Below are 14,959 nucleotides of genomic sequence, written 5' to 3' on the forward strand. Positions count from 1 at the left end.
TTTTATGTACCCAATCATGTTGTCTGTGAATAGGGACAACTTTATTTCTTCTTTCCAATATTTATACTTTAATTTCTTACCTGTATCTTACTGTACTGGTTAAAACCTTCAGTGTAATTGAATAAAAGTAGCAATAGTACACAACCTATCTCATTTCCAATCTCAGGGAGAAACCTTTCAATATTTTACCATTAGGTCTGATATTTGCTATTTTTTTGGTAACTATCCTTTATCAAATTAAGTTCTGTTCTATTTCTAGTGTGCAAAGAGCTTTTTCAAGAACAAGAGATGAAGATATAACATTTTCTGCATCTGCTGAGAATGATCATACGTTTTTTTTCTTTCCTCAGGATTTTAATTTACATTAATAGATTTTCAAATGTTATCATCTGTCCTTGTATTCCCTGGGTGTAATATTATATTTTTATAGTAACAGTTTTGATTTGCTAATATATTACTTAGGATTTTGTTTATGAGAAGCAGGCTGTTAATTCTCCTTTCTTGTAATATTCTTGTTGGGTTTTTGCATTAAGATTATTCTGGCTTTGTGACATAAGGTGGAAACTGCTCCCTCTTTTACTTCTCTCTGATAAAGTATGTGTCATGTTCATTTGGGCATGACAATTTATGTGTTAAGAGTTAGTAATTGTGAATTCAATTTATTCAATAGAGAAAATGATAGACATATTTTTCTCTTTTTCTTATCTATGCCAGTTTGCACTGACTGCATTTTTCAACTTATTAGTCTATGTCATATACATTTTAATCCTTATTCCATAAATATGTTAATAATGTCCAGCTATTGTTTTTTAACATCCATAGAATCTGTAATGAAGTCCCCTTTGTAATTTTTTTTCCATGCCCCCGGCAGTGAAAGCACGGAGTCCTAACCACTGGACCGCTGGGAATTCCCTGTCATTTCTAATACTGGCAAGTTGTACCTTTTCTATTTTTTCTTGCAAGATTTTTATCAATTTTATCTTTGCAAATAAAGAGCTTTTGGCTTTGTTGAATTTCAGGACTGTATATTTGTGTTCAATTTCACTATATTCTACCCTATATTTATTTTCACCTTGCTACTAGTTTTTAATTTTCTGTTCACTTTTAGCCTTTTTGAAGTGGATGCTTAGATAATTGATTTTTAGCATTTCTTCTTTTCTAATATAGACATTTAAGGCTAATTTCTCTTTAGGCACTGTGTTAGCTGTATTCCACAGGTTTTGTCATGTCATTATTTTGTTATCATTCATTTTTCAAATGTGCTAATTCCCTTTGTGATTTTATTGTTTTCCACGGATCATTTAGAGATATATGGCTTAATTTCCAATACTTGGGGATCATTTCAGGGCCTTTGGTGACTTACTTCTAGCTTAATTCCACTGTGTGAAGAAAGCATACTCCGCTTTGAGTGTTGAGACTTGATTTATGGCCCAATTTTGGCCATGTTGGGTAAATGTTTCAAGTGTGTTTCACAGTAATAATATTTTTGTAATTTTTGAGTGCAGTGTTTGTTTTATACATTACAATTAGGCAAGTTGACTAATCATGCTATTCAAACACTTTCTATCCTTACTAATTTTTTGTCTACTTATTTGATTAGTAGAGTTGTAGGTTAAAATTTTTATCTTTGACTTTGATTTTTATCTTTGACTTGTCTATTTCTCCCTTTGCTTCTGTCAATTTTTTGCTTTATGTACTTGGCAAACATCTTATTAGGTACATACAAATTTAGAATTTTTATATCTTCCTGCTGAATTTAATTTATCATTATGAAAAATTTCTCTTTATTTTTGGTAATATTTCTTTCTTCTTAGTCTATAGCTGAACCATTTTGGTTTTAATTTGCATAGATCTTCTTTCAATCGTTTCAGTCTTTAAGTGTTCTTATATTTGAGGTTTATTTCTGATAAAAAACATGATTTGAATATTGATTGCTTTTTTCCTAGTCTGACAAAGAATGTCTTTTAATTGAAGTATGTAGCTTAGTTACAATTAGTGTGATTGATTGTTTATCTGGGTTTTAATTTATTCTTGTACTTTAAAATTTTCTTCATCAGTTCTTTCTCATTTTTCCTCTTTTCTATTTTTTTGGGGATTCATAAGTTTCAATTCTTTTATTTCCCCCAACTAATAGGCTAATGGGGGGAGATGAAAGAATTAAAACTTATGAATCCAAAAAAAGATAGAAAAGCGGGATTAGCCTATTAGTTACATAGTCTTCTATTAATATTATTTTAGTGGTAACCTTAAATATCATACGTGTATATGTGTCACTGACTTATTAGAATATGCCTTAGAGTAATGCTTCAAACATTTTACGTACAATGAAAGGATATATATAATGCATTAATTGTTTATGCCATTTTGTTACCATTTTCCTGTATCTAGGTTTTAATTTTGGAAATCAGATATGAAAATGTGTTATCTTCCTTCAGATAGAGTTTGATTTTCTCCTCACAGGAAGGTCTATATAGATAGATCACCTTGATACTCTTAAGGCTGGATTTCAGAATTTATGAGGGCTGATTTAATTTCTGGTTTTCCCTTATTTCTAGAGCCCACCCTTTCTATTAAGTTGCAAAAAAAAAAAAAAAAAAGGGTTTTTTTAGCTTTTTGCCTCTTAGCACACACTCATAGCCTTGAAATCCTCTTACTCCTGCACATGTTAAGATCTGGTAAATGCATCATGGGAAAAATCCATCCATGATGCTCTATTGTCTTCTTTTCAATTACCTCCTCACTGTAGACTTGGCCTCTCCATTCTGGATACCTCTGTAGCCCTGAACTACAGCTTTTGTCTCCACAGTCTCATGAGACACTCATAAACTCCAGGTCACTGATTTCTGCTTGGTTTCTGTGCCCTCTGAGTTGAATCACTTAAAGTCCTGAAGGAAATAAGCAGTGCTAAATTTAGGAGTCACTTCAGTTTGTTTCCTTTCTTTCTGGTATCTTGGCTTCTTAAGTACTGGCTGCCTTCAAATACCGTTTTCTCCTCTAATTTTGTAGTTATTCTCACTGGGGGAATTAGTTGGATATAAGCTACCATCATAGACATAAGGAAAATACATAATTTCCCCCATCCCATTGTGGTATAATATGTTCATTGTTTTCCCAAGAAATTTAAACTGTAAATCACCCTACACTTATGGAACAATGGACAAAATATTACTATAAAATGACCCTAATCCTCCATGAGTTATTGCCCAGCAGAATTCACGTATGGTAATTAAGACTGTGTTATCCTTAGTTAATGCTCTGACTACAAAGCCAGACCAATTTCTTGAGATTCCTTTCCTCAGTCTATGCTTTGGCCCCAATAAATTATGCATTTATTGTGACAGTGGACCAAGATATATATACCATAATGAGTGACAAAAACAAAACAAATACATAACTCAAGATAAATGATTAGTTAGCAGAGGTGGTAGAAATGACTACAGTGCAAGCCACCACCTCAGTGTCAAGTACATGATAATAAAATGGATGATGCTGATTTATTCCCAGATGTTAATATTAAAAGGGCTGACTATATGTGAATGTAAATGTAGATGATATACAGTTATATCCATACATCACTACTTCCTCCAACTGCATTTGTATCCACAAAATCATCTGTTTATCAATGTATATTAGAAAGGCAACTAGACACAGAATATTATGTATTCTTTTAATAAAATTTAAAAAGATATATTGGGTGAAATATGTAAATCTATAAGTAATAGGTAGCACTAGGCGTTTTTATAATTGTATATAGAGAGGCAATGCAGAGCACCTATATATAATGGTATTGTGCAGCTCAGAATGTCTGTAAACCAATCTCTCTCTCTCTCTTTTTCTCTGTCTTTTGTTATAGATAAAAGTTAGGTGCTAGCTGCAAAAAACTTTTAAACTACCTACTGTGTTAAAGGAAGGTTAATAAACTCTTCATGGACCCAGTAAATCTATCATGCAAATTTGCAACATAGAGCAACAGAGATGCTGACAAGGACACCAAGTGTCAAGCTTACTTCAAAACATTATGAGAGAGAGAACATTGGCCAATAGCGGAGTAGTCAATGTTGTTAGCAAAATAATTGCAAATAATGGTGAAAAAGAAAAGCTGCTGGAGGTTTTTGTTGTTGTTTTTTTTTAACTGAATTTATGGAGAATGGCGAAAAGCCCTGTATGCTACCCAAAATATTTTAATTTCTAAAAAATCAGGTCAAAGACAGAAATGAAAAGTGATTTTTTTCTTAACACACCAGAAAAAAAAAAAAAAAGGATGCAAGAGAAAAGCACTGCCGGCAAAATGCTAAGTTCTATTGTTGGCACCTGCATTTTTGTTGTTGCAAATAATCCACTTGTTTGTGATGGTCTGTTCCGGACATGGCTTAGCATGATTGGGGCAGATCTTTGAATAAAGTTATTTGTGTAAAAAGTAACCTAACTGATGCCCACATATGGCATACATTCCTCTAGAACATTAATCATTTTCAAACTGATAGTGAAATCCTACTTGGAAATCCAAACCCTACTCCATAATAATAATCTATGCCAGCCACATCAGAATACCATTATCATCATTATCAGCATCATCATCTTAAGAAACTATTTGCCATTTATTGAACACATACTCTCAGGCACCATGCTTTCATTTTTATACAACCCTATGGCTAGAGTAATATGATTATTTCCTTTCATAAACATTTAACAAATAGTAATTGTAATTTTAAACTTCCATTCAATCAACAAATATTGACCTTATACTTACTGGGTGCCAGATACTCTTCTAGGACAAGAGATACCAAATAGAAAAGACAAACAAACAAAAACATATTCTATTATATTCACACATAAATGGGGGTAGGAGTGGAGACTCTCAGGTATAGATGAAATGTATGAACAAAAATAAAACCAGGTAAAATAAAAGAGACTAATGTTGGAACTCAACTTTTCACTCAGTGCTTACAAACGATAATTACAGGGCTGCAGTATCAAGTTATAGGTGTGCTAACCTCCTTTCTCTATTTTCTTATCTCAACAATCGATTCTCTCCTTTCTCTAATTAAAAAATCTAATAATTTGACCCTGTGCATTCATCCCCAATATGGAAATGAAATGAGACTGACACCTTTTTCTTGATGACTCCTGGAAAACTGTATCTACTGTCAGCAGAGGCCTTTTGGCCACCAGTGATGATCAGAGTAATAGCTTCCAAAGGTCCAAGGTCAAATATGTCCTTGGCTACTTCTGCCAGTTGATGCTATGAGGAGGGTACAGTCTATTGGCGGGGGGTAGTTCAGGGGGAATGTAATTTTCTTTTAAATTCGCTTTTATGGAGGGAACAAATGATTTTATTTAATTTTGGCTATTCGAGCCATAACCTACAATACTAAGAGAGGGTAGTAAATTCAGTTCATTTGAAACATCTAAAATAAAAACTTAGGCAGTTTTTTCTCAAATTCTTGTGGATTTCAGAACATTCGGTAAAATTTGACTCAATGGGTCTGATTTGAGCCCAGAAACTTTTATTAGGAAAAAAAATCTTAAAAGGACTTCAGAGCTTTGATCAGGTTCAATATGGTAAGAATTTTAGTGAGAAAATCCCTTCTTCATTTAAAAATCTTCCTCTGTCTATACCATGAATCTTATGAGGGTTCAGAAGACAGTATTAATGCTTGTGGTACTTTTATATATTCTATGAAGCTTTGATTCTAGAAAGAATCATCTGTCCTAGCATCCCCTCTGGCAGTAGAAGTTTAGACTTTAAGCCAACTGGTAAGCAGGTATTATGGTTTGGCAAACCCTGGTCATCATTACTAGAATGTAAATTCCATCTGGATAGGACTTTTTCGTTCACTGTTGTATTCAGGATATAGAACAGTAACTGGTACATAAGAGGTCACCCCAAAGTCAAGATAATATCTATCTGAGGGTTATTGAGAGGAGTGAATGAAATCATATATGAAAACACTAAGCAAACTACAGAATTTTAAGAGTTAGGTCTTGTTTTTGTCCCATGTTGTGTTTTGCTCCAAATTTTCTAGTTACCTCCTTACTGACTCAACTTCCTCTGAGGTCTTGTCACCTCTGTGCCTAATTCTACAAGCACATTTTTCTCCTTAGCCATTATTCCAGGGAACTGAAACCATGTCATATAAACAGTTTTTTCAAGACACTTTGTATTTTACTAGGCTAAAGGGGAAGAGAATAAGACTTGTTTATACCTTGAGGCACATTTTGGCTCACTGTAAGATTAAAGTGCTTTCCAACACAGCTGCTCAAGAGAAAAACTCATCAGTCTCCCAAGGTAGTGAGTTTCTGACCACTGCAAGTATGCAGTCATAGAACAAGGCTGTGGTAAAGGCAAGTGGAGTACCAGATGGTGGATGTGGGGTAGGTTTTAATATCTGCTCTAATCATTAAATTAAAACAAACATTGCTTTTTATTCTGACTCATGTTTAACTACCAAATTTATTTAGTAAAATTTATCCAGAGTTGACTCAGTGAAACTAAATTAGGAATTGTTGTAATAATTTTCCACCTCATCTGGTTCCTACATTGAAATTACAGGTCATGCATTCACAGCACTACAAATTACTGTTTTTCCTGTAAGTAAGTAAGTTGACTTGGATTTATTTATACATAATTTCAGGATTTCCCCCTACTAATTTCTTAATATTTGGTGATGATATTGCTCCCAGAATTCTCTACTGGAAAAAAAAAATAAATAAATAAATAAATAAATAAATAAATACATACATACATACATACATACATACATACTCTGCTAATGAGTTCCACTGTGTAGTTTCTCATCCCAACATCCATATTTACTTCTAATTAAGTGCATGAGAGCAATTCAGAATTTTATCATTTCAAACATTGCCTATCCAGGTGATTTTTCATAACTATGTAAGAATAAAAAGATTCTATAACTTTTCATTTCTTGTACATAAACCTTCATTATAATTTTGTCTCAGGAAAGTGTTGGAATTTGCTCAAAACTAAAAAGAATTAATTTCCTAACATATTAAGGCAATTAAACAAATCATTTCATCATATGAATAACAGTGAATATAGACTCAGGGTAATATGGAAAATGAAGGCAAAGGAAGGGAAGGGAAAAAGGGAAGCTAATAATGATAGATGTTCAGTTTAGTGTTTACTATGCAGTTAGTTTTAGTATCCATTATACAGATGACAAAACAAAGGTACAGAGAAACTATCTCACATCCTTGCAGTCAAACAATTAAAAGACACAGATACGATACAGGGTTTGAAATTAAAGTATGCCTCATTCCAAAGCAGATCCAAATCTCTTGCAGTTATATAATATTTGCCTTAAATATTAGCTTGATACAGACACCACAGAAATGGAGTTACAAAGCCATACACTACCAGAGAGGATTTTCCTCTAGAAGTGTATCTGGGGTGAAATAATTTGCCACAAATACCCTCTACCTTCTCTCCATTAAAAACAAACAAACAAACAAACAAAAAACCAAAATAGTCTGAGAGAGAAAAAAACACTGGCTTAAAGGAAACATGATACTTGTATCTCGGAGATAAAAGACTGTCCAACCACATTTTGACCATCTCAATATACTAAAAGGTCCAAATGGACACAATTAATTAACATAGTTAATAAGAAGAGTGAAAAGTTGGTTTATAGGGTAGCTGCATAAAAAGAGTGTGGTGACTAAAACTCTGGACTAGGGTGCAGGGTCAGCCTAGGATTAATAACATGTTGTTTAATTGTTGGCATATAGCAGGAAATATATTTCCTCTCTCTATGCTTCATACTACACTTTATGAAAACAAAAAGGTAATTACATTGCATTGAGTTGTGGTGAACTTTCCAGTTCAAATATTTGAAGATGTCTATAGAAACTAAGCATGTTGTTATACTACCAGTTAATTATCCAATGGAATTAGGTATTAGCCAATGCTCTTTAAGCCAAGATAAATGTTAACAGTCTAGTACTAGTTTACATATTCTCCCTTCATTCATTTATTCAATCTATGATTCATTCATTCAGTAAATACTTATTGAAGACTTACTATTATCAGATACTCTGTAGCTGTTAAGGAGATATCAATTTAAAGCATAAGACATTCTACCCATGGAGAAGAATTCATAAACAGTATACATGATAATAACTAAATTATATGGTATGTAAGAAAGGATTAAATGCTAATAAAAACAAATAAAGCAGGATAAGGACGATCTGGTACTGATGGTGGTAAGGGTTGAGCTTATTTGAGCAAAGACTTAAAGATGGAGTTAATCATGACTACAGCAAGAGGATGCATATTCCAGGCAGAAGAAACAGTTGTTGCAAAGATTCTAAAGGGAGAGCATGGCTAACGTCTGGAAGTATTCAATCACAGATTTCTGGATGGTTAGCAAGCAAAATTATTTTCTTAGGTTTAGTAATAGACTTGCACATAACAGTGACAAACTGCAAAAACAATTAAGCAACATCTTTTTCTTGATTACTGAGATTGAGATAATGTAAGACAAAACTACTCTAGGTTTTAACAAAGAATTAGACTTGGGTTATTAACTTTAAAGTATACAACCAACTGCTGTGTTCTTGGATGATATTTTATTTCCTTAGGAAACCTCTCTTCTGATATATTCCCACCTCAGAATATTTGCAAGAATTCTGTGCCCTTTTCTTTCCCCGTATCTTGATAGGTTAGATTTTTTTTCTGTTTCTAAAGTATTGGGCTTCCCTGGTGGCGCAGTGGTTGAGAATCTGCCTGCCAATGCAGGGGACACGGGTTCAAGCCCTGGTCTGGGAAGATCCCACATGCCGCGGAGCAACTAGGCCCGTGAGCCACAACTACTGAGCCTGCGCGTCTGGAGCTTGTGCTCCGCAACAAGAGAGGCCTGCGCACCGCGATGAAGAGTGGCCCCGCTCGCCACAACTAGAGAAAGCCCTCGCACAGAAACGAAGACCCAACACAGCCAAAAATAAAAATAAATAAATAAATTTTTAAAAAAATCACATTCTAAAGTATTTACCGTATTATAAGCATGTGCTTAAAAACCTTGTAATTGTATCCCAAAAGTAACCATTAAGATTATTTGCTCATTGAATTAATATTTGCCAGTCACTTACAATGTGATACTTCGTATGCCATGAGCTATGAGGATTATAGAAAAGTGTAAAATGTAGTCTCTGCCCTTGATGACATTAGTCTGGGAGGGAAAAGAAGGCACATACACAAAAACTATAATTATAAATTAGATCATCACTGCCTTCTCTCAACTCCCATGTAGTTGTGACAAAATATGTACTTTCTGAAAGAAGGAAACATTTTATCCGAATCTTGAAGGAACAGTAGTAACAGGAAATGTAGAGAAATGACAGGATGTTCAAGGAAAGAAAAAATAATATAACTAGAAAAGGTCCAGAGTTAGGACACTGCATGCACACTGCATCTGAAGTACAAGTGATGAGCAATAAGGGTCTTGACAAAATAGTACAGACACAAGACATCTATGTAGTATTAGGGTGATACAGTTTTTGTATTATTTTATCCTGAAACAGTTTCCTCAGGTTTAAAATCATAGCCACACATTGTTATTGATAACTGGTATTTCTGATAGCAGTATTCTAAAGAAGTAATTCCTTATTTAAACTGTTTTATTTTAAAGAGGCCTAAATACTACTTGTAAGAAACAAACTCAGGACTCCCAACATTTCTGGATTTCAGTGTAGGGTCTCAAACTGAGTTCTGTTCAAATATAAAATCCGTCCTCTTTCCTTGAAAAAGATATATTATTAATATTCTTTATAGAAAAATTTTAAAAGCTTTGGTGGATACGAGGAACAATCCCAAGGTCACATAGCTGGCTACCCTGCAAAAGGCCAGTCTTAAAACATGGACTTTTTTTTTAATCCAAAGATAAAGCACAACAATGAACATACCTAACAGGGTTTATGAAGTAATAAGGAAACTACACAGACGTTCTCAGCTTCTAGTATGCTCTAAAGTTTTAGGACTTATAACTCTAAAAGTATTTAAGAAGTACTTAATAACATTTAACATTTATTATTACTTTTAATAGTATTATTTAATATTTTTAAAGTAGTTTGAGACTGTGTTAACTCTGTTTTGTAACCTAATGCCTTTGTGGGAAACAAGTTAGTGTGGTAATTTTAAAACACGGCCCCAAAATTGTTTGACATGCCTCTCGTTGCAAGGTGGGGAAATATGCTCCACTCTCCTGAATGTATATTCTCTTACTAATCAACAGTATTTGAAAAAAGTGAATTATGTCAATTTCTAGACTCAAGTTTACAAAGTTACCACCTTCCACTTCCCATCTTTGTTGGGACACTCACTGTTGGAACACAGATACCAAGCAATGAAGAAGCCCAAGCTACCTCTTAGAAAGGCAGCTAACAGCCAACACCAATGTGCCAGCCATGTGAGTGAGTCGTATTGGAATTGGATGGTCAGCCACATTCAGGCTATCCCAGCTGGTACCACATTCTGCAGAGACAAGCTGACCCTGACAGGCACTGCTCACATTTCAGATTTGTGAGTAAAATACATATTTGTTGTTGTTTTATGCCACTAAGTTCTGGAATAGTTTGTTATGTAACAGTAGATAATCAGAACAGATTTTAGTGTCTGGATGTAACGTGCTACTGTAATGAAAACTTAAAACATGTGGCATTGGTTTTGGGACCAGGTGGCAGACAGGAGCTAGATAAATTAGGAAGACTCTTGTGAAAGCCTAAAGGGCCCCAGGGAGAGTGTCGAAAGACTAAAGGATGTAAAGAGGCTGTTGACAAGGTCTTAAAGTAAAGAAAATAGGGAAAGTATTATTGGAAGTTGGAGGAAAGGAGACCCTTGTATGTAGTGGCTAGATTTTTGACCATGTCACCTGCAGGTCATGCAGAAGAAAAGGTAATGTACCTAATGAATTTGATGATTAAGAGATTCCAGGCAGAGGCAGAATTTTTAAAATACCACATCACTTCTCCTCATTGACTAAACAAAATGTGGATGGAGAGACATTGGCTAAAGAAGGAATTTTTTCATCAAGACTGGTTGGGTTTGAAAATAAAACTGTTTCATTTGCAGCTTCTCCAGAGGAAAACAATTCTCAAGTTAAGAAATATCTCAGTCCACCGATCAAATACAGATTGGGACAATATGATCCTTTGTTGTTACTATCTCAGAAAGATCTGAGGTTCCTCATGGGAACTTTCAGAGAGATAAAAGTCTCTGTGAAGATTTTAAGGACAGGATAATCTCCCAGATCCTCTCTGTTAAAAATCTGAAGAGTATTGACCATAGCAGTTTCACTAGATTCCCAAGGTCAAGAAGGGCTCATTGTGAAGAGATATGGGAGTGTAGCTCTTTTTTAATGGAGTGTATTATAAATTGATTTGTTAGAAACTTACAAAGTCTTTAAAGGAAATGTACTGGTTTTGACTAAAAGAGTGAGTATAAAAGGACAACAGGAGAGATTCTTGTGGTGAGTGATGAAACTCATTATGTCTTGACTGTGGTGGTGTATACGTGAACTGACACGTGATAGAATTGCATAGAGCTAATCTCTCTCTCTCTCTCTCTCTCACACACACACACACAGAGGACAAGTAAAACTGGAGATATCTGAATAAGTTTGGGTAGATTGTATGGATGTCGGTATCCTGGTTGTTGACACTGTACTATAGTTTTGCAGGATGTTACCATTAGAAGAAGCTGTATAAAGGGTGCACAGGAACTTTCCATATATATATATATATATATATATATATATATATATATATATATATATATATATATATATATATATATATATTTGCAACTGCATACAAATATACGATTATATTAAATAAATAAATAAATACTTCCCGATGATCATCATCTACCTAAGACTGAGAAACCAAATATGGTTTTCAGAACTATTAACAGAAGTTTTCAGATAAGGGAGGAACTCGCCTAGGTCAGTGCTTTTCAATTTATGGTACACACTGCAGTATGACCATCACTCGGAAACTTGTTAAATATGCAAATTCTCAGGCTCCAACTCAGACCCAGTGAAGCACAAGCAATCTGTGCTTCAGTAATCACCTCCAGGTGGTTGTGACACATGCTGAACTCTGAGAAACACTAGCCTAGAGTCTTGTTTTGTGATAACTATTAAACATATACTAAATAGAGCCTTGCTACTCATAGTTACTCCACTGACCAGTAACATCAGCATCATCTGCAAGTTTATTAGAAATGCAGAATCTGTACTCCAGACTTAGAGAATCCAAATCTGCCTTTTTACAAGATCTCCGGTTAACTCAAAGGGACAGAAAAGCTTAAGAAGTGGTGCCTTAGTGTATTTGCTGAACAACTACTATGTGCATCCCATGAAAATACAGCTTTGTTTCTAGCGATAGTGAGAACATTTGGGCACCAACTTCCTGCTGGGGCAGGGATATTAAACTAGTTGCCCAAGATCACACATCTTAGAAGGAGCCTACCTAAGAGCTGAGCTTGCACAGTACATAAAGGGACAACAGAAAAGATCCTTCTGGTCTGGATCCCTCCAGAGCCTATGTTCATTAGCACGATGCTTAACTGTCCAGTCTTTCTTATCTGTGAGTCCAGCTCCTGTGCGCCAGTTCTGGTTTCCAGCTATTTACAACAGGGAGTGTCTGCACTGCAGACGTACATTCCAGAGTCAGAATAGATATTATTATTCACTCAGGCAGTCTTGACCGTATTACTTTCTAGACACTAAGCTCATAACAGGAACCTCAGATACACCACCCAGGATGTTCTGGTTTCAGGATTGCAGAGTGTCTGCGTGCTCTCGTCCTCCTCCTCCCCAAGGCCCCCCATTGATCCTTCCATGTGCATCACAAGGCACAGACTCCATGTCGACAGAGTGCACATTAGCTGTAAAATAATACTATTGGGAGGTAGAGTTGAAAGGGAAACCTCTGATTGTCTCTGACTGGATTTTCTGCCTATTTATCTTCTAAACTTCAATTCTGTGGAAGTTGCTGGCAGAACCAAGTGTTATCTGAATGCACAACTGACAGCATAAAAAAATCAGTTATCATTTTTATGTCTAGGGTTTAACTTCAAGAAAATAGCAATATTCAGATTGAGTAGATGGTTTAGGGACTTCAGGGGGAGGTGTAGTTTTTTTTAATCCTTTTTGCCAAATAAGTAGGGAGGCATAGCTAGAAAATGCTTCAAAGCTATTAGAGAATAGATGAGGATTCTGTATATTTTGTAGAATCTTCAGAAGTGAAATAATAAATAAAGTTACATCTGTAGCAGCAAAGCACATGGCTAATGGAGCAAGGTAGACCCTCGTTAATAATAGCAACTAGTATCATTGAGCATCATACTCTAGTTTCTGATAGCCCCTGGAAATTCAAAGATGAATAATTTAGGGTGAACAATATACTATAACAATCAAATGAATGAATACATCTAATATAACTAATTGTCAATTTCAATGTACCAGGCATGATGCTAGGTGCTAACTAGGTGCCTTCTCTACTTTAGATCATTCAACATTCCTATGATGTTGATATTATCATTCACATTTCACAAAGAGGGAACGGAAGCTCAGAAACATGGGGGGACTTTCCCATAGTCACACAACACATATGTGGCCTAGACAGAATTCAAACAAAATGCTATCTTCCCCAAATTCCTTTCTTTGATGACAGAAGTAGGAAAGGGCATTGAAAGGGGGTCAGGAGCAGTCAGCTGAGAAAGGAATGGGCTTTAGATTCAAATCAAAGAGCACTACCCAACTTCAGTGCTCTTCCTGTCTTTCTCCACAGATGGCTCCAAATGTGCTCAGTTTATCTTTGGAAAAGTAAGACTAATTACTACCAGCTACATGAATCGCTAACCATTCACATCCAATTACTGACACAGCATAATAACCATTATACGTGTCCATAAACTGTCTGATTAATGTTGCGGTACATTTTGTCTTGTCTCCACGCTGAACGAAGTATACCAAAGATTCTCTGTCTTCATAGTCTGTTGTGTCATGAGCTTTGGGGAGGAAAGGTAGAGAAAACTAACACGGTGAAGGTAATAGGTGGCATGACATAGACCAAGAGACTGACTAATTTAAATTAGTTCTCAGTTCTCCAATGCTTATTTTATTTATCTATTTATTTTACAAAAAGTGTAAAGGGTTTTTAAAATTATGTGTAACATAGGCAAAATTATTTAAAGTCAATACATTTTTAAGGAATTTCACACATTCTGATTCCTTCCACTGCCAATCACCTTAGTTCCTCCAATGTTTGAGTCATAATCTTCAAGATAGCCCTTCCAAAAAGAACTTTTGCTCAACCCACAGTTGTCATGTCAAGTCATCCACAATTCTTTTAGTCAGGCTTCTTTGATATCCAATGGAATATGGACACACTTCAAAAATCCCCTACCTGTAATCTTTAGGATCCAGTTTCCTCAAGCAATTTACTTTAGGGCCATGTTCAGGACCAGAGGAGATGGATCTGCCTGGTTCTGAATTTGAGACACTCTCTAAACACGCATTAAGTTCAAATCATATTAATCCCTAAGCTGTCACACCCTAGAACAGTACAGATCTTTGGGATATGCTGATACGTACGATTAAAAAGTTTGACTGTTAGTTTTTTCATAGTTTATTTAGCAGCTCTGTCTTGTAGTTCTTTCCCACAGATTTAACACATAGTTCTGTGAGTAAAGGAAACCACATAGTTACTCTATGAGGCGTTTCCAATGATGTAGGTCTATAGGAAAAGCCTCATTGGGATAGACCTCAACTCCAATGCTTATTGTAATGTGTAGAAACAATTCCCTTTCCTCTTCCCCTCAGAATATAAATATAGATACAGATCTATACACACACACACACACACACACACACACACACACACACAAATAACTCATCTTACAAGTTTAAGAAATAATTTCCAAGTAAATTAACTA

General features: G+C 35.1%; 1 protein-coding gene and 1 non-coding gene across 2 annotated transcripts in view; both read right to left on the reverse strand.

Moving 5' to 3' along the window:
- Positions 1-14,959, reverse strand: part of CDH8 (cadherin 8) — a 367,669-nt gene that overhangs the window by 80,557 nt on the left and 272,153 nt on the right. The gene's annotated exons all lie outside the window — the stretch shown is intronic.
- Positions 14,664-14,794, reverse strand: LOC132354390 (small nucleolar RNA SNORA18). The gene has a single exon (XR_009499260.1). It is a non-coding gene; the product is annotated as a small nucleolar RNA SNORA18 (small nucleolar RNA).

The sequence above is a fragment of the Balaenoptera ricei genome, chromosome 19 (genome assembly GCF_028023285.1).
Source record: "Balaenoptera ricei isolate mBalRic1 chromosome 19, mBalRic1.hap2, whole genome shotgun sequence".
NCBI lineage: Eukaryota > Metazoa > Chordata > Mammalia > Artiodactyla > Balaenopteridae > Balaenoptera > Balaenoptera ricei.